The 21,285-nt window shown below is 36.5% G+C and overlaps 1 long non-coding RNA gene across 3 annotated transcripts in view; it reads right to left on the minus strand.

Annotated features, from left to right (window-relative positions):
* LOC140698148 (uncharacterized) overlaps window positions 1-21,285 on the minus strand; it is a 114,125-nt gene that overhangs the window by 15,757 nt on the left and 77,083 nt on the right. For 2 of the 3 annotated variants that reach the window (XR_012075692.1, XR_012075694.1), the window contains exons 2-3: window positions 17,734-17,852; window positions 15,490-15,563 (exon numbers count right to left, since the gene is read on the minus strand). This is a non-coding gene — a long non-coding RNA (uncharacterized lncRNA). The remainder of the gene's footprint in view (window positions 1-15,489; window positions 15,564-17,733; window positions 17,853-21,285) is intronic. The other variant, XR_012075693.1, reaches the window with a different exon arrangement.

Genomic DNA, 21,285 nt, shown 5'->3' on the forward strand with positions numbered 1-21,285 from the left:
CTATGAGTCTGTTTCTGTTTTGTATTTATGTTCTTTTTTTTTTTTTTTTAGATTCCACATGTGAGCAATCTCATAAGGTATTTTTCTTTCTCTTTTTGGCTTACTTCACTTAGAATGACATTCTCCAGGGACACCCATGTTGCTGCAAATGGTGTTGTCATTTTTATGGCTGAATAATATTCCATTGTATAAATATACTACATCTTCTTTATCCAGTCATCTGTTGATGGACCTTTAGGCTGTTTCCATGTCTTGGCTATTGTAAATAATGCTGCTATGAGCTTTGGGATGCAGGTGTCTTTTTAAAGGAGGGTTCCTTCTGGATATATGCCCAGGAGCAGGATTACTGGGTCATATGGTAAGTCTATTCCTAGTCTTTTGAACTTTTCCATTCTTTAGCAGAATTCAATTAAAAAAGCATTTACTGACTATTTACCTGCATAGGTAAGCACTTTGGGGAATTCAGAGATGGATAATACTCTGAGGCTCCACCTGAGGGAGTTTACCAGTCTTTTGGGAGACTCAAACACAAACTATAATAAAAGGTAGTATAATCCTACTCTACAGTATACATAAAAATAAAGTGTTCTGAAAGATTAATCCAGCCGTAAAATGGCTTCACAGAGGAGGTGGCTGAGTAAAGATTTAAAGGATATATGGAATTTTGACAGAAAGAAATGAGGAGGGAGGAAGAATAATCCTGATAGAGGGAACCCCACCAGCAAAGACAGAGTGGTTATTGAGTCCATAATTCATTCGGAGACTAGTGGGTAGATGAAGGTAGAAGTAGAACCAAGATCATGGATCAGACTAAAAAGACTATTTAGAGCCTTAACTGACTTAGGAAGAAGGTTGGACTTTGTAGACAATGAGGGGACATCAAAACTTTTGAGCAGAGGTATGTCATGATTAAGACCCTCATTTAGGAAAATCACTCGCTATGAACAGCAAACAGATAGAAGAGGGTTTAAAATGGAGACCAGAATTTTTAAAAGGACTATATTGTTGTGTGTCTCACTACTGTGTTAGTGAGAGAGAGACTTAACAAAGGCAGTAGCAGTGGGAAAGGGAAGTAAGGATGAATGAGATGCCCTTAGGAAGTAGAATGGACAAGTCTGAAAACATTAAGAAAGAAAAAAAGTAACAGATGACACTACGTTATGGCTGGCCTGCACAGTAGAATCCCTACAGAACTCCCCTGACAGTCTCAACAGTATTTTCTATGGTACTTTTGCAGGGCCCTTTCTAGTACAGTCCTTGCCACCAGTTATAACAATTCTACTACTAACAGCGAATAACTGTGGAAAAGTTCACAATGAAAACAATGCAGTCAAATTATGTTAGAGCTGGAATGACTCTGAAAATCTAGTTTAATCTTAGAGAGTCTAATGTATCTCTCTTAGTTTGTAGTTAATAAAATCAAGGGAAAGAAAATTAATGTGAGTCAGGACTAGAAATACCTGACAGCTGTCTTCTGCTCCAGTACTCTTTCCATTCACCGTCCCTGTTTCTAATAACCTAAAAGTCAACTTCTTAGGAGAAATTAGTTGACAACCAATACAACATCTAGACACAGAACAAAGGGTCTGGGGAAAAAAAAATCACCTTAGCACGCGGACACTCAAAGATGGACAAGGGCAAGGGAAATTAGACAGACAAATGTAACTCTATTTAATTATCACATTGAGACACTTAAGGACCTGCCTATCAAAATTTGTGTGCCACGACTTTCACTAATGGCTCCTAAAAAGTCTTTTTTTTTAACCTGATTTTTTTAACCTGACTTCAGATAGTGTATGATCATTTGCTTAGCAAAATAGAGAATAATTACTTAGTAACCTCCTTAACTTAGTTCTTCAAATATAATATTAAGTACCTTCCTATTTGAGATATAAATGTATGAATTTATCTTGTCTTACTTGACACAAGTTTTTGTTTATCTTCTTTATTTCCTCTTCTATTTTTCAAATTGTTTGATCAAGTGGAGAGACCAGTCTGGGAGACGGAGCTATAATAGGGTCTCATACATCCTGAGAAGAGACGGTTTACTTCCTGATTTCTCTTTGTTCTAATAAAAGTCATGCAACATGCTAGAAAACTTTTCTTTTTAAGTGTGTTATTTATGTGTTCTTAATTTTTTGTCCAATGAGGTTTTTTTCTTTTTACCATATTTATGCTTTAATAATAATATTCTGCTCCATGTCAGCTTTATTCCATCCCATCTTTTGCTTTATCTCTTAATTTCATGTTTACTACCCATTCCTATCCATGTTACAGTGAAAACAATTATTTGACACCAAACCTCACACTGGAGCTCTCAGCCCACCACCAACCCTCACATCTCCCAAGCACAAATACACAAATTTGGCTGCAATTCACCTACTTTGTACTTCTCTCTTTAACAGGAAAAAACGTGGGGGGTAGGGGGGTGGTGGGAGGGGAAAGGATTTTCATGCAGTCAAGCCAAGACTACACTTATACAGAATGGCTTAATTGTCAATAGAACAGGCTAATAGAGCTACAGCTTTTGGTTTCCTATCTCTACTCCTGCCTTAGGTAATTTCATCACGACACAGTACATAATTATGATCTTTAGTCTGATATCTCCCAAATTTCTACCTCTAGCCCTTACCTCTCTCCCTGATTCCCAACTATATAATCAACTGCCTACTAACCATCCCTGTTAAGATGCCTTGTAGACGTTAAAACCAATCTAAAATTTCCATTTAGCTGTGCCATTCTGGCAAATTTCCTAATCTTTCTAAGTCTTGGTTTTCTTATCGACAAACTGGGGAGAGTATTATCTATTTCAAAGGGTTGATGTTGGTATGAAATAAGTTCATGATCATAAAATATCTAGTATGGGTAGGAATTGGTACATAATAGACACTCAGTGACTCAATGTCCTCCTTCCTTCTTATTCTCTCTCATTCCTTCCATTCACTCCCAGATCATTGTTTCCCTTGCCCCCACCTTATCTCCTGGTTCTATCTTACTTCCTGGTTCTCTGTTCCCTCATTCAAAGGAGCTGTACAACCACCTCGGTCTCCCAGGTAATAATGATGCCACCCGTTCTACCACTTCCTCATCCATCAAATCCCACGAGCAGCTGTGTGCAAACCAAGCAAACAAAGCAAATAGATAGCAATTGTTTTTTTTTTTAAGAGTTGTGTTTTCTATTATATTTGTCATTGCTTTTGTATTCTTTTGAATATAAATATATTTTGCTGTATATATAACACTGATGGTTATAACTATGCTTGAAATTTAGCATTTTCCAGTTATAGCTGAACAAAACTGCAAAACATTAAGTTTCTACTTTGAAAGCTGCGTATGTTAATTACTGTAACTGCCTAATCTACATATTCCAGCACATTACTTGACTAATCCATAACTGGGCTTTCCTACATTACTCTGAGAAATTAAGAACTGGCTATTCTTAAATAAATGTCAAAACTTTTTGGAATAAATAAAACTATTTATCCTAAACATGACGCATCCTTGCCAAACACAGATAATGAGCACTAATGATAAACTCTAGCACTGTAAAAAAGCAGCTTAAAATCCTTTTAGGATTTCTTTTCAAAAAAACACCACTCTCTCACTAAAAAGTGAGGAAAGTTTTACCAACAACAACAACAAAAAACTCTTTAGACAAGTGGAAATGTTGTCCACAGCTACGCTTGCCAAGTGAAGAAAAGATAATGCCCAAGACGTGCATATCCAAGCTTGTTGATTTCAAATGTGTTTCAAAAACATTCATTACAAAACAGTCAGGTTTACCTTTTTGAACTGTTAGTTCCTAAGTCATATAAAAAGTTCATATTCCAAAGATTTTCAGCTTGCTGTGAACAAAATACTGTGTGTCAATTCACATTTGACACACTAAAATACTTTTTAAAATATTCTGAATTGGCCTTTTAAAAACAATTCAGGCATTCAACTTTATGTATTCACCTCTATTCCTACTTAAATATGAACATGTGGAAAAGAAGTTCACCAGGGGATAGATAATATGCAGCAATTTGAAGCAAGGAAACATGACTTGACATCTTGTCTGGTTGACAGAAAACCAAATAATAGACAGCTCACAATAGCAAAAACTGATGCTAGAACTGTTTCAGAGGATTATGTCCTGAAAGCATAAGTAACCCTTTGAATCAATTTCTGAGACTAGATGCGGCAACCGAAGCTTGTGCTTCACATCCATCAGAGACTGGAAGGAAAAATAATCATTTTTATACTCTTTCATGAGCCATAATCTCCATAATGGATATATGGGAGTACTGGCCTCTAAGAGATAAAATGTCTTCAAGACTTGCTTTAAGCATTCTGATCTTGTACTGTCTTTAGCCCCACGGTTTGTCTCACTAAGAGTGGAATATTTGCAATGCTCTTTCCTGAGTAGTCAGCATGTGTTTACTTCCCAGCTCGGCTGGATGCTTTATCCTACATAGACATGTATTGCAATCCAACTAGGGAATGGTGAGGGGACTATCACAATTAGAGTGCATGTATTCTAACTATACAAAAATTTAAATTCAGAGAATAAACATAACAGAATTAATTTGTTCGTTACATAGATACAATTAAAAAGCTTCTATGTTCCAGTCCTGAGTCGTCAGAGGTAAATGAGACCCTCTTTTCCTACAGCAAAGATTTATCTACTGGGAGTGTTATCTAAAAAGATGGTTCAGCACATTCTTTGTTATGTGGCTTACTCTCAGAAATTTTTTTTTATCATCCAGCATTAATTTTGTAATCTTCCCAACTTGCAGTAATCTTCTTCCCCATTGTTTTTATCTGCCCTAATACGACCCTTTGTAGGAGACAATAAGAAGTTTATTTCTTCTACTTTAAACCCTTTCAAGTATTTGAGAATTATTATTGTTGTCATGACTATACATTTTTAAACTTTGATTCTGTTTTTTTATTTTACGGCTGAACCTCCCCAATCTGCAGTGATCATTTCAGTTTTGAAATGATTTTCAGACCCCTTAATATTCTGATTGCACCTCTGGGTTCTTCTGATTTATCAGTGTCCTTCTTTGGGGTTACTTAGAAGTGGAAGCAGTGTTCCAGGTGCATCCACTCCAACAGCAGAGCCATTATCCCGAATTTGGCTTCCACGGTTTCTTTCTTTTTTTTTTTTTTTTATATGACCTAATAGAACATTAGCTTTTGAATGGTTTTGTGATATTTGGACTCTAACTGTGTTGTTGACTAATGAAAATTTTTGCAAGAACATGGTTAAATCTCTTGTTGAGGATGTCAGCAAAATGGCAGCAAAGGAGTTGCTAATGCTTGTCCCACCCTCAGAAATATCAATTTGAGTAACTCTGTAAACAAACAATACCTTCAAAAAAGCTAAAATTCCAGGTGACAGATTATAGCACCTGAGTGAAGCATAGAAATAACAAGACACCTTGAGGAGGGTAGAAAAGATACAATCACATTACCCCCATCACCCTCTCCCAAGTCCAGGTAGCCCAACATAGAGAGAGACCACACAGAGAAGACACACCCTCCCTGTGGGAGAAGGAGCGTGAAATGAGTGCCCTACTTCACTGTGGCCCCCAGAGCCAGCTGGCCCCAGCACCAGGCCAGCTCCTGAGGACCCAGTGTCTCCTTGTGGGTTCCTAAAAACCTAGACCCCCAGCTCACCCCAGTGCCCGCTGGCTGCAATGGCCCCAGTTGGCTTCCATTGGCCCCAGGCTCCCAGCAGGCGCCTGTGAGTCTACACTCCCTGCTCATCCTGGCACCAGCGGGTTCCCACAGCCTCAAAAGCTTCCATGGCCCCAGGATCCCAACAAACTCTAGCAATCCCAGGCTCCAGGTGGGCACCCACAGACCCAGGCTTCTTGCCAGGCCCAGGATCAGGCCTACTACTACTACAGACCCAGGCTTTTGACCCACCCCAGCACCAGGCACATGGCCCATGTCTCCCCCCAGTACCAGGCTGGTCCACAAACCTAGACTCCATACCAGACCTGCAAACCCAAATTCCCAGCCCACACTAGCATGTGGCCACCCCTACAGCCTCAGCCTCAAGACCATCCCCTAAGGATTCAGGCTCCTGGCCTGCCCCAGAGCCAGACCAACCACCACAGACCCAACCTCCAGGCTGACTCCTAAGATTATAGGCTGAGGCCTTAGATTATATGCTGATTCTTATATTATAGGCTCCAGGCTCACCCTAGCACCAGTCTGGCCTCTGTGGCCTTCAGGGCAGTTTCTATGAAACCAGGCTCCCAGCCCATCCTAGTACCAGACCAACCCTCATTGAATAAGACACCAAGCCCATCCCAGTGTTCTCTGGCACTATTTGGCCCATGTGGACCCAAGATCCAGACCTGATATGCAGATTCAGTTCCCAGGCCTATCACTACAGATTCAATCACAGGCCAACCCCACTAAACCCAGGCTCCAGGCCCAGGCTAGTGGCTATATACCCAGGCACAAAGCCTTCCCAGTTGCCAACCCAGGCACCATGTCTGCCCAGCCAAGGGTGCCAGCAGCAAGCCCATTTGTGGACGTCACCCAGAATCTCTAGGCAGATTTGACTGGTGAAAGATTTTTGCCTCCTGAAGACAGTCTGTAAAGACTGGAAGAGGTGCCTACTTTGTTAAATGTGCAGACACCAATGTAACACCACAGGATCATAGATAACCAAAGGAAACTAATAAAAATCCAATGGCTGGCCCTAAATAAATGGAAATCAATGAACAGTCTGACAAAAAATTCAGTACAATCCTCTTAAAGGAATTCAGTGAACTATAGGAGAACAGATATAGACAACTACATAGAAATTAGGAAAACAATGTATAAACAAAATGAAAAGTTCTACAACAACAACAAAAAAATAGAAACCAATTTAAAAAACAAAATAGAAGAATACAATGAACTGAAAATTCAAAAGACAGCTCCAATAACAGATTCAACCAAGCAGAAGAAAGAATTCATGAACTTATAGATGGGTCATTTGAAGTCATCCAGTCAGAGGAGCAAAAAGAAAAAAAGAATAAAAGAGTGAAGAAAGCCTATGTAAATTATGGGATGCCATTAAAGGAAACAATCTATGTATTATTAGAGTCCCAGAAGGAGAGGAGAAACGGGCAGAAAGCTTATTTAAAGAAACAAATCTCAGAGAGATTGGGACATCCAAGATTATGACGATGTTTTATGTAATCCTCAGAGTAACCACAAAGCAAAATTTATAGTAGATGCAAAATATAAAGAGAAGAGAGTCAAAATGTACTACTATGAAAAATTATCAATTCACAAAGAAAGAGCAATTCACAGCAAAAGAGAGATTAAAAAACAAGAGGATCACAAAACAGACAGAAATCAACTAATAAGATGTCATTTGTAAGTCCATATGTATCGATAACTACTTTAAATATAAATGGATTAATTCTTCAATCAAAAGGCATACAGTAGTTGAACAGATTAAGAAACAAGATCAAATTAAGTACTACCTACAAGACACTCACTTCAACTTTAAGGATACATATGGACTAAAAGGAAGAGACAGAAAAAATATTCGAAGCAATTTAAAACCATAAGAGAACAGGAGTGGCTCTATTTATATCAGACAAAATAGACTTTAAGTCAGATACGGTAATAAGAGGCAAAGAATAGTGTTATATAATGACAAAGGAGTCAATTAATCAAGAATATATAACAATTGTAAACATACATACACTTAAATATATTAAGCAAATATTAACAAATCTAAAGAGAGAAATAGACAACAGTACAATAACAGTAGTAGATACTGATATTCTACTTTCAACAATGGGTAAATCATCTAGAGAGGAAATCAACAAGGAAACATTGGATACGAACTATACCTTAGACCAAGTGGACCTGACAGACGTTTGAAAAACATCCCACCCAACAGCAGCAAAATACACATTCTCCTCAATGCACATGGCACATTCTCCAGGATAGATTATACGTTAGGTCACAGAAACAGCGTTAGCAAATATAAGACAACTGAACTCATACTAACTATCTTTTCCAACAACGATGGTATAAAACTAGAAATCAAAACCAGGAGGAAAACTGGAAAACTAACAAATGTGTGAAAATTAAACAACACCCTTGTGAAAAACCAATATGTCAAAGAAGAATTCAAAAAGGAAATTAAAAAATATCTTAAAACAAATTAAAATGAATACACAGAATACCAAAACTTACATAACAGAGCAAAAGCTCCCTATGAGGGAAGTATATAGAGATAAATGCCTATATTAAGAAAAAAGAAAGATCATAAATAACGACTTTACACCTCAAGGAACTATAAAAAGAAGAACAAACTAAGCCCAAAGATAGCAGAAGGAAGGAATCCGAGCAGAAAGAAGTGAAATAGACACAAGAAGAACAGGAGAAAAACCAATGAAACTGAGCTGGTTTTTTGAAAACACACACAGAAGTGACAAACTTTTGGCTGGATTAAAAAAAGGAGATTCAAATAAATAATATCAAAAATAAAAGAGGTGATATTACAACTGATACCACAGAAATACAAAGGATCATAAGAGATTGCTATAAATAATTATATGCCAACAAATTGGATAATCGAGATGAAGTGAAAAATTCCTAGAAACATGCAACCTCCCAATACTAAATTGTAAAGAGACAGAAAATGTGAAAAGACCAATAACAAGTAAATAAGTAGATTAAATCAGTTACCAAAAACCTCCCAACAAAGAAAACGCAAGGATCAGATGATTTCACTAGTGAATTCTACCAAGCATTTAAAGAAGCATGGATGAACGGATGAAGAAAATTTTATATGTACATATACACAAACACACATACATATATATATGCACACGCATACACATACACAATTCGATATAATTCAGCCATAAAAAGGAAAACATGACATTTACAACAACATGGATGGACCTTGAGGGCATGATGCTAAATGAAGTAAGTTAGACAGAGAAAGACAGATACTGTATGTTCTTACTTATATTTGAAATCTAAAATGCAGAACTCATAGACAGAGAGCAGAATGGTGGTTGCCCATAGTTGAAGGGAGGGGAAAATGGGAGATGTTGATCAAAGAGTATAAATTTTCTGCTTTAATATAAATGAATTCCAGGGATCTAATGTACAGCATGGTGACTATAATTAACAATATTATATTATATACTTGAAGGTTGCTAAGAGAATAAATCTTGTATGTTATCACCAAAAACATTAATTATGGGAGAAGATGGAGACATAAACTAACCTTACTATAGTAATAATTTCATGATACATACTTGTATTAAATCATCACATAGTACACCTTAAACCTGCATAAGTTATTTGTCAATAATATCTCATTAAATCAAGAGGAAAAGAAGATCATGTCTGTATCCTTGTCACAAATTCATGCTTGGCACATAGTTGTTACTAAATAATTAGTTGTTGAATAAATAAATAAATGAATTTTAAATCCTGTATTTGATGGTTCTTTTTTTAAAACTCTGAATGCATAACTTAGAGTGAATCTTATCCTTTGGTTTTGATCTGTCATTCCAGATGTCAACTAATATCTGAATTATCCCTCCTAATTATATGTTATTCACAACATTGAAAAACATGTCTTCCATATCTTTATTGGAGTTGATATTAATGATGTCTGAATTGTTTGACCAAAAAAGCTTTGTCTAGCTTTTAGTAATTAGTCAGATTTACTCTTCATTCTCTACCCTTCACATCTGTAGCAGAAGCAGTGATGTTTACAGAATATTCTATTTATTCATTTTCATATCCTGTGCCTTAAGGTAGTATAAAGTGGCCCTATTCTATACCTACTGGATTAGAAACACTGGGGGTGGGGTCCAGTAATCTGTAATTTAACTTTGGCCTCCAAGTTACTCTGTTTCATGCTCAAGTTTACAAATCACATGCATAGCCTATTTTGATGACAAAAAAAAAAACTAACCATTTTTCCATCACTATAATGAATATAAGATCCACAGTAAAGATACTGTGTTTTTCTGTTCACTGCTATATCCTTAGTATATAGAAAAATATCTGGTACATAGAAGGTGTTCAATAAACATTTGTTTAATGAATGAATTATACATCTATGTCTAGAGTCAGTATTCACAACTTGAGACATTCCTCTTTCCTATCGTCTCAAAAGTAGCTTAGCATAAAATCAGAAATGACTTTAAAAAGAAAAGGTGAAATAAAGGTATTGTAGAGAAAGCAACTGATTTAAAAGATCTTCTACTTTCTTAAAAGTCTTATTATCATGAGTATTTTTTTGAAAGAAAGATTGTTCTACAGTAATTAATTACCTTAGACTGTTTTTTTTTTCCCAGAGTTCTAGGAGAAATTTTTAAAATGACCCCCCCTAGAAGTTGATGTTTTAGAATGTACTTCGGTTGTCATGAGAATGCACCTTTCCAACTTTTAACTATGGGAACGTAAATAACGGAGGACACCAGCTGCTGAGCTCTGAAACCCATCACTTTATTTACACTAAGGCAAATAATTTTTATAGGCTGCTCTGAGGCAGTAATTAAGTTTAACAGAAATACCAAGGAAGCCTCATTCCTGAGAGACTTTTCTGATAGCCAGTTTTGTCTGAAGGACTCCCTAACAGCCTTGCAAAACTTTCCTTAGACATCCTGGTGGTCTACGACATTTCCACCCAATCTTTCTTCCCTCCTTCACTCAGAGACAGACTTACAACTATGTGAGTTTAACTGATACTCTGAATCTAGTTATACCCAGGCAAATTTGTATCTTTTCTAAGCATCTGTATGAAGGGAATGTTGCAATGAAAAAATTATTTTAAACACATTTAATTGTGAGCCCCAATATACTGGCAAGGAAAGAAAATTTAGGATTACAAAGGAAGGCACATAAAATAAAAAATTAATGTAGCTGATCCACATAAACCATGTAAGAACTTTTTATTCAGGGCTAGTCTTAAGGATAGAGATCTGTATTATAATATGACTTACTAAAGACTTTCTTACTCACTCTCCATTCACTGCCAAAATTCTGTCATAGCTTATGCCTTAAAGTCCACAATTAACCAAAGCTTTCATACCTAATATAATGCACATGGATATTTTGAAGTGAGGTTACATTTTTTAGCAATGAGATATATATGTATGTATATATATATGTACGTAATATACATACATATGCTTAGATACACATTATTAGGTGGCATATAACATCATTTTTGAGTAAATTTTAATAAGGGAAAATAATGGAGAGAGCAGATGAAGAGACTTGACACCTAAATAATTGATGTGTTCATTGAGGATGGGTAGAACTGACAGTGGTGACTCTCAGGAAATTATAAAGAAAAGCAGAGCTAAGTGCATTGAAAACTTCCTTGAAACTATTGTACAGAGCTGGAGTTACTAATAATGTATAACTACTACATCCATTAGGAGTGTATTCAGCAACAAGTATCAGAAATTCTGACCAAGTGTAGCTTAAGCAAATTGGGCTTTTCCCCTCACATAACCGGAAGTCCAGAGAGCAGTCTCGGCTTGGTGCAGTGGGTACCACAGAATCTAATAGATTCCTTCTTCTCTGTCATATTTAGACTGTCTGCTTTCCTCCTTATGGTTGTCACCTCAGAATCACAACACGGCTGTCGCACCTCTAGCTTCCCGTCCACATTGCAGACAGGAAGAAGGAAAAACCAAGAGGTATGTCAGCTTAGTCTGTCCCATTTTTATCAGGAAGACAAAAACTGACCCAACAGAATCCCACTAATGAGAACTATGTCACACGGCCACACCTAGCTAAAAGGTAGCCAAGGAAAGGATGTTATGTGTCCACCCTAACTATGTACAAAATATTACAATTATACCAACCACTGGGGCCTACCCAGATACTAATTTAATAAGAATTTTAAAATAAATTTTCTTAGTGTCATGAAATAAACAAAACAGTAGCTGCTATGATCCAGCTTTTCCTGGTCTTCATTTTACATTCTGTTCTATTTTTACAGGCACCTCTGTTTAGTCATTCTTAGACCACTTGGTTGAGCTCATGAAAAGTTTGAACAACTTAGTAAAGCAAAGACAATATGCTGGCCTTGAAAGAGCTTGTAGTTTTATAGAGAACAGATGAAGCATGTATAAAAATTCTAATGCTTTACCTCTCATATGTATGCTTAAATATAATTGTACAATACACAATTGTATAGACAATATACTTCTGGAGTTGTCTTATCATTTGTGCACAATCGGTAACTTCTCTTTCTCTCGTATAAATAAGCTGTCTTCATTGTCTTGAGCCACTTTAATATCACTCCTCAAGATAGCTAATACTATTACTTGAGAGTTTCCCCAGTATTTTTCATTTTTCTGGGTTTCAGAAAGCCTTCTGTGCACATCCAGAGCTTTCCCCCACAGTATTAGGAATGGTGCCAGGGTTTCTGTTATATATTCAGTTACATCTGCTCCTTTCACACATTTGGGATACCAAGAACACAGATGTTCTTGGCTCCCAGCCATTTCCAGCCTTGTTTCCTCTCCAAGTAAATTTTTCATTACCCATTTATCAAAGCATGTTACCCTTCGTGCTAGATCAGCCTATGGTAGCAACTGCTCTTTTAGCTCTAGTTTTCCTCTTTTCCTTCTAGGTCACCCTCCAATTTCACCTCAAAGAAGACCATAGCTGACCGGAGGCAACTCCAGCTCTACAATGAGAGGATTTGACAGAAATGACAACAGCAGTCTTATGAAACATGAAGCTCAAAATACTAGAATGAGGAACATGAAATAGCAAGTGCTGACATTCATTTTGAAATATCAAGCGATGTACCTGTCATTACTTTGTCAAAGTACAGGAGATGATTCAGTGTTTCCCAAACTGAAATCACCTGGAAATGTAAGTTAAAATACTGATTCCAAGCCCCACCCAGACTTACTAAATTGAAATTCCAAGGAGCAAACTGGAAATTTGTATTTTCAAATGATTTTTTATAATCGGAATTTTGAGAAACAGTAGTATTTGAATGTTCGTTGACAGCACAGAAAAAAAAATCTCAAACATAGTTGCAATGACTACCTCATGATGCACAGAGAAAATACAGATAATGTAAAAAAAAAAAAGGAGAGTAGCTACTGTATGTGGAGAGTTTTTCCCTTGAAGATAACTCTTAAGATTTTTTTTCTCTTTTTTTTCACATATATCAGATGAAAGATTGATTGAAAGCACAATAAGAGGGGTGAAAAATTCTTCATATGAGTTTTCTCCAGAAGGAAAAGAAAACCCAAGGGAAAGAATCAGAATGTCCTTATACTTGAGTGAGCAAACCCTGCTGATCAATAAGCCTGTTGCATAGAAGAATAAAACTTCCCACCGCAGGACGCCGCCCTGCAGGGGCAGGTACATGGGGCCAAACACAATGGGTGGGGTTTCTATGAAAGGACTAGAGGTAGAAAACATGGGGAGTCAAACCCCCAGGAGGAAAATCTGCTCCTTTAATCCTTTTCAAAATACTTTTCAGTTGAAAGAAAACCAAAATCACAATATTCTGATCCTCCTCTCTCTCTTGAAATTAATAATATTATTTATTATAGCCAATGTGAGAACATCAGTCAGCCCCTTAAATTATTTAAATGAAACTATTCCACTTGATTTGGCACTAATGCTCAAATGGTTTTAAGAAGTAATAATAGCTATTGGGGGGATTTTAAATGCAGAGTTAGAAAATCTCTGCTGGTACCCTGCTCTCTACTAAACAGAGTTATAGAGGCCTGCTGTCCCCATTATAACTGTAACTCACTGTGAGGCACAGAGCCAGTAATATCAGCTCTGCTCCCTGTGGAAGTCTGCAGAAAGGAAAAAAATCCAAATATCTTTTATATGACTTTGATTGACAGATATATACAGATCTTTCTGGACTCACAGATATAGACAATAGATAGGTAGATAGAGATCAATAGATAATACATTTTACTTGCTAGTTTGACATTTGACAGCCTCTAGTAAAGTATGCCTCTTAACCTGTAAACTCTCCAAATCTACTCTCAGCATCTCACAAAGAACAATAATTGTTTATTGATCTGAGTGTTAACAATGTATCAATGAGGTCTAGAAGTAAGACTCAAGGGCAGTAACTGCTCAGGACAGTGATCTTAAGGTACTTTTCCATTATCCATAATACGAAGTTTAAATATATATGTATTATACTATACTTTCATATTTATATATAATGTATGTATACTTTTAAAGTATCATATGAATATTTTATAAACAGCTGTTTAAAAACTGGTAAAACTTAGCACAGATGACCATAACACCTAATGCTGTCATGCTTTTTTTAAAAAAAAACAGAATAAATACATCTGTTTGAGGATTCTTAAGACAAAAGACATAAAACCACCATGAAAATGCAAAGTACACTTATTATGATAAAAAAGTAAATAATAGCACCTGGAACCATTTTTTAAAAATCTATGTAAGTATTCAATAAATGTTTTGTTCATTTGAGTGAAAATGATAATTAAGAACTAATTCAATTTTTCCATATCTGACAGAATATAACAACCAAATACATTATAGGCAAATAGCTAGATAATATCATATGTGCCCACTGTGAAAAGATTTAAAAGAAAAAAACAATAAAATGTCCCTCTAGGTTTGTTGATTGGTTTGACATATATGTAGCAATATACAGAGATCTGTATTTTAGTAAATATGGCGTTCCCAACATGCTATCTTGTACCCCCAATTTTGGAAGCAGCACACCAATTTTCCCTGACTGGGCTACCCTTTCCCCATGCAATATGGTGGGACAATCAGCCACAGGGTTGGGCCACTGCATGTCAGCAGAGATGAGCATTTGATTCAGGCTCCCACCTCTGTCCACAGAGACTGAGCCAAGGGGTGGTCATGGAATTCTTTTAGGGCCAGTTCAAGGAACTTCTCCAGAACACATTCTATAAATGCTAGGAGAAAAAAGTTTCTGTTTTCTTTAGACTGGAGCTGCCAGTAGCCACCTTACCCATCACAGGGAGAGAGCTAGTCTGGCATGAGAGAATGAGGGCATCACATGAAAAGATGCAGAGGCAAGCAAGAAGAGAAAAAAATAGGGAGGGTTAAAGGGAAGGGGGAGAGAGAGAGAGAGAGAGAGAGAGAGAGAGAGAGAGCAAGAGATAATTAGCTACCTACTGAGGTTCCTGAATCTAGTTGTTCTTAAAGACTTCCTGGCTTCAGCCAGTTTGAGTTCAATTTCTTTCACTTATAAGTGAAGAAGTTTTGACTAATACATGCACACAGCAATCTACAGCCACAGATCTGTAGACAAAACTATCCAGATAAATGTATTGGAAATTTCTCAAGACAGAAGTTCATAGAACATTTCTTTGAGACTCCCTTTTTCCATTTCTCCTCTCTTGCAAAGAAGATTTCTAGATGGGTTGCTGTCTCCCAGGGTTCCAACTGATAAAATAAAAATCAGACACAAAAATATTTTGAAACAAAGGGCAACTCACTAACCTCTCAGAGGGTGGTTCCTCAGGCTCCTCAACTGTTCCACAAGGGACAAAGGAGAAACGTGCACATGCTCTTGCCTTAGAAATAAAATACAAAAGAAAAAGAAAAGAAGATAAGAGAAAAGAAAGGCATTGAGAAAGACAATTGTCAGCCAAGGAAACATCTCACTGAAGATACCCCTGAATTTCTTTTATTTTTTAATCACTTCTCGACAGGTCAGGGGACAGAAAGGACCAGAGTAGTGAACCAGAAACCCGAGCAAAGGAAGGGGTGAGGCTAATAGGATAATTAAGTTCTGAAGTCCTAAGACATTTCCACGATTACATCAGAATTAAAGTCAAAGTCATATGAAACACCTTTCAGATCTATGTCATAATACCACTCAGGTGCTTGACAAACCTTGAGAAGCCAAAGTGACAATTACTGATTTACCTTTCTGTGCTGAAAATGGAAGTTGAAAGTTAAGTGGCAACATAAAGTGAAGCACCTCTGAGACTGAGTTTCAAGTCTGGACTAGACAGAAATGACAGAAAATCATTAAGAACAGAAGGCATTAAAAGGTCAGAAATAAATTGTTATCAAGCCCTGTTTGACCATTTTATCAGTCAGAATTTTCTCTTTGCACTCAAGAGTGGAGTAGCATTTTCTTATCTCTGGAGAGGAATATGATACTATCAGGGTTGTACAAACACAACCTGATAGATTCTGAGAATGTTTTGTGCAAAAAGGACTGTTTGCAACAAAACGAGGCTCTCAAATAGTTTTTGAAAAATGCGTAATTGTCCTGCCTCAATCTGTCTGGAATGTTACCTAGTGTACAGATGCTGTGAAGTTTACCTTTGGTGGAAGAGAAAGCCAGCGATGTCTTCGTGTGTTTAGGTTTCATTGCAGATCTTAGTGAGATGGACAACTTAGCCCTAAGTCAGTCCCAAAATAAGCAAATCTCCCTCCCTCTTCTCTTCCCCTCCCCCTTTCCCTTCTCCCTTGTTTCCATCCCTTTGGCCAAGAATGGTGATTTGCCTTTTCAGTTGCCAGAGATCAGAGAAATCCGATGAAAATCTCTTCAGAAACAAAATTTGATCTTCAGCTAAATGAGCACGTTAGTGAATAAAAATTTGTATAATCTCCGTTTAAATTGTGAAAGTGGAAAATGATGGGTTAAGGGATTGAGTATAGGAGAGGAAAGAGCCTTAATCATTTTAGCAATTAGTATGTAATGTCCTAAAATGATTCACTAATCACTCCACAGCTGGTACACTGAAAAAACACAGGGTATAAAAGCATTCTCAAATGTCATAGTCCAACAGAATCTACTCTTTGGAAAGTATATAGAAAACACAGGGAAAACTGTGACTTGCCCTCTGTAGACTTGCCCTCTGAAACATACAGAAGTTTGTTTGACTAAATTAACTAAGTAACCTATGGCTTCATTCATTTTGAACAAATCTGTTACATTTTAATGAAAACGATTTAAGAGTTTCACTATCTTTAAACAGGATAATGTATTTGCCAAGAGGAGAGCTTGTACTAAATCTTCAAGGGCCTTTTTAAGGATCTTTTTAGTTCACAATCACAGAAGCGCAGTGTTATTTTCTGGTTCCACTAAATCAAAATCTGTATATGCTACTTAAATAAACAGTTCCATCTGCAGGTTTTTCATAAACACAAGTCTTAATACTTAAGATACGAAAACTGGCAGTCACAAAAAAAGACGAAGAAAGAAAAGCAAGGAAGGTGAAAGGGAGAGAGGAAGGGAGGGAGGAAGGAAGGAAGGAAGGAAGGAAGGAAGGAAGGAAGGAAGGAAGGAAGGAAGGAAGGAAGGAAGGACCTGAAAATAACATTCAAGAATAACACTGGAGTTTTTGCTTCATGTAACACAAAGCATAATATGCTGCTCAAAAGAGCTTTTTTCTTTTCATAGGTAGTAATTTGAACCCACCCACAGGTAGTTAATGATAATGGTGACTTAAATAGTTATATATCTCTAATTATTCCCAGCTTTGCTCTCAAAATGCCCACAGAAGGATACTTTTTCTTTTTTTATATATCTGTATGCTAACCTCACCACTAGCTTCAACACATTCCTAAACCTACCTGTCTCTCCGAGGCCTTACCACAGTGAAATCAAAAAGAAAAATGTTGGTTGGGCAATAGCTATTTGGCTCTGATGCTGCCTTCCTTTAAATTTAGTAAGGAGGTCTCGAGCCATTTCAGTCTGCTTCATTATCAGAATTGGTATCCATTTACCTATGATTTGTTCTTGACAGCGATCAAATTCAGAGGTACTGCCCTGGATGTATGGTGAAATGATGACGATTGTCAAGGCTGCTCCCATGGCCGGCAGTGGCTCCTTTTATGCTACTTTACTGTGGATTATAAAACCAATTCAAATTATCCAGAAGCCCTAAGGTTATAATGATGTTCATTTATGCAGAGAGCCTTTATTCAACAATTCAAAGCGCTGCGTAGGAAGTCATTGTGACAAAAGAGCTCCTTACCAAATTATGAAGAGTTGTATCTATGTATAGTTAAATGCAGGCAAACAACATGTAAGTAATTAATCCATGTGAAGAAATATAGGAATCTATTAACTACACCTTGATTTTTAACCCATTGCAGACTATTGTTTTCCCTAAGTCAGGTATATTTCTAAAAATGATTAACATACGTGTGCTTATCCACACAGTTTGCCACACACAACTAAGAGCAATTCACAGATAAACATATTCATATAGCACAATTAACCTACAACTCATGCACAAGTTCATAGATTCTTATAAATCTTCAGATAGTTTATTCAGCCTGTTATCTGAGTAAACACTATGAGTCATTCCTGGAGAAAGGCAGCACTTCCTCCTTTCTTTTTCTATTTCGCCTGAGGTTGTGCTGCAGTGCCTGTGTGCCCCCGTCACTAGAAGGAAAAGAGATATTCGCTCTTTATAAATAAGAACATAGGCTCTTTCTCTTTATATTAGATTTATTTTCCAAGTAAATAGATTATTTTGGCTAGGCTAAGTTTAGTAAGAACCAGAATAGCACGGAGTTCATTGATCTTTAGTTACTTTAAAGAAGCAAGGAACGGAAATTCAGAAATGCAGGAGGCAATTCTCCGTTCCATGCATAGAGATGGGAAGAATTGGAGGTGAAGAGGACGCAGCTGCATTTCTTAACTTTTGAATGAAAAGCAATTATGCCAAGAGCCTTCATTTTAGATTGTCAGCATGGGCTTGTGTCATACCCATCCTGACACTCCCAAATTGAGGATTTTAAAGGCTTCCTGCCTTTGTCATGGAGACACCTGTCACCAACTACACTGAATCAGCATCTCTAGATGCTGGGAAATACATATTCAACATAAATCTATGTAAGAAGCAACAGTAGGGAGGCTGGAATTCTTCAGAATCCTTAAAGAAAAAAAAAATGAAAGCAAGATTTAAGCCTAAAAAAAGCTGAAGTTGTGAGGAAATTTTCCACTTCGTAAAATATACTTCTGATTCCACTTTTACTTGTTTGCAATTGAAATAACTTAAAGCCAGTATCAAGTTAACCAAGCAAATTCCTACCAAAAAACTTGGAAACATATTAACTACAAATAATACTGGAAGAAAGCTTCCTACATGGGATCTGTAAAATGAAGACCCATTTGGGCATATTAATACAATAAGAAATATTTCTAACAACTTTATTTTTATTGTAGGATAGAATTAATAAGGGTGAAATAACCTATCAGTCACATATCCTGTCCTTTAAGAGGCATGACAGAATTAAAAGAAACTGTGATTCTTTAGAGTACTGGAACAACTTTTACTCTCTACATGTTAAATCTCATCTTCAAATGCATTTCTTATTCATTGTTCCCCTCTTCATCCTTGCCCTCCTGCTTAGGATCACATCTATGAGTCAATTGCAAAAGCAGTACTCATTTCCCGCTTACTCAAGTATATCAAGATATTCAATTTATGATTTCTGAATTCAAAAAAGAGACATCCCCCAGAACTCCAAGTGACACTCAGAAGAACTCAAAATTTTATAGTTCACCAGCTTAGATATCTTTCTGAAGAAAGGCTAATGATTTTTTTACACCTTATTAGCTATTTGATGGCACATTTCCACAGATGTATTCAACGTTAAAAATTTTGTAATTTTATATAGCCAATGGAGTAACAAAATCAAAATGTATCATTTAATACTAATCCTTTTAAGAAACACTAAATCAAATCTCCTACAGCATATGGTTTCATGCACTATTAAAATTAGAAATATGGCAGTACATAGAGTTTCTTCAATTGTAATCTGTTTGTCTCCACCAGCAAAATATTAATATAATAAATTTCTAGATTATAGAATATTTAAGGCCCCCCAAAGGGTACATTTTTCCAAATAAATTTTAATAACTCTTGATATCAAGTAATAATAAAATTACAGTATTAGATCAGGACTTTGATAAAGCCCAACAGAATGTAGAGGACATGGAACCCATTTATTTACAAAGCAAAATCAGGAGGAGAAAAATTAGGTATAAAAGAATTTTTGACAGCAAGTATTTGCCAATCTGTCTTAAGGTTAAAACTAATAATATTTTATCATGTTGAATTCAATTCTCATCCATTTTCTTCTGAATGTAACAATGGTCTATTTATTAACTGACTAAAATAGCTACTGGCTCTCATTTGTTCTGTTTTTTCAACAAATCTAATTGAAGATATTAATTTGATTAATGTCCAGTCACCAACCTGTGAGATCATAGACCTAATACTCTCTGATATTAAGCACTCAGCTTTACATTTCTTTCTGATGAAGTCTTTGAAGCCAGAACTTTCCAGCAAGTAGCAGAATTAGCCAAATGGAATGTTATTTTTCCCTTGTCTGTCTTATCCTAGTAGATAGAGTTAGCACACAGTAAAACATCTGTGCATCCTTCTCAGGGCCACACCAAGGACATTCCAAGTGCTATCTTGAGTTGCATTTAATGACCAGCCCAAGTACTTATCAAACAATGTACTGACTGAGAATTAACTATTAATACTTCCCCTCTCCCTGAGAAGGCAGTTAATGAATTAGAAGTCAAAAAATGACCATGCTAGGTGTTAAATACAGAAAACAACATAAGACTTTCCATAGAATCTTATGAGGTAGGCATTATAAACTCATTATCTAGGTAATGAAATTGAAGATAAGACAATCTTCAGTAAATACCTAGCACTAACATGATTAAAATCCAAGACAACGGAAAACCCAGTTTTTCCACCACACAAACCATCATAGTGGCTCAATATTTAATATTATTGTTTTGAAAACAAAACAATATTCGACTCTGATACCTTGAAAATATTATCATAATATAAAATTATCCCTTACAATAATTTAAAATACTATCTTTAGGCTGTAGTAAACAAAATCCTAATCCTCGAAACCTCTGAATTATTATGGTACATGCCAAAAGGAGCTTTGCCTTTGCAGATGTGATTAAATTGAAGACCTGGAGATGAGAAGATTATCCTGTGTTATTCAGGTAGGCCCAATATAATCACAAGGGTTCCTGCAAGAAGGAAACAGGAATGTCAAAGCCAGAGAAAGATCTACACTTCTGACTTTGAATACAGAGGAATGGGATCATGAGCCAAAGATGTAGCCACCCTCTAGAAACTGGAAAAAGCCAGGAGACAGCCTCTTCCCTACAGCTTCCAGAAGAAACACAGCTCTGCTGATACTGATTTTAGCCCAGTAAGGCCCATTTTGGACTTCTGACCTCCTGATAATAAATTTGTGTTGTTTTTAGTCACTATATTTTTGGTAATT

The sequence above is a fragment of the Vicugna pacos genome, chromosome 1, assembly GCF_048564905.1.
Source record: "Vicugna pacos chromosome 1, VicPac4, whole genome shotgun sequence".
NCBI classification, from domain to species: domain Eukaryota; kingdom Metazoa; phylum Chordata; class Mammalia; order Artiodactyla; family Camelidae; genus Vicugna; species Vicugna pacos.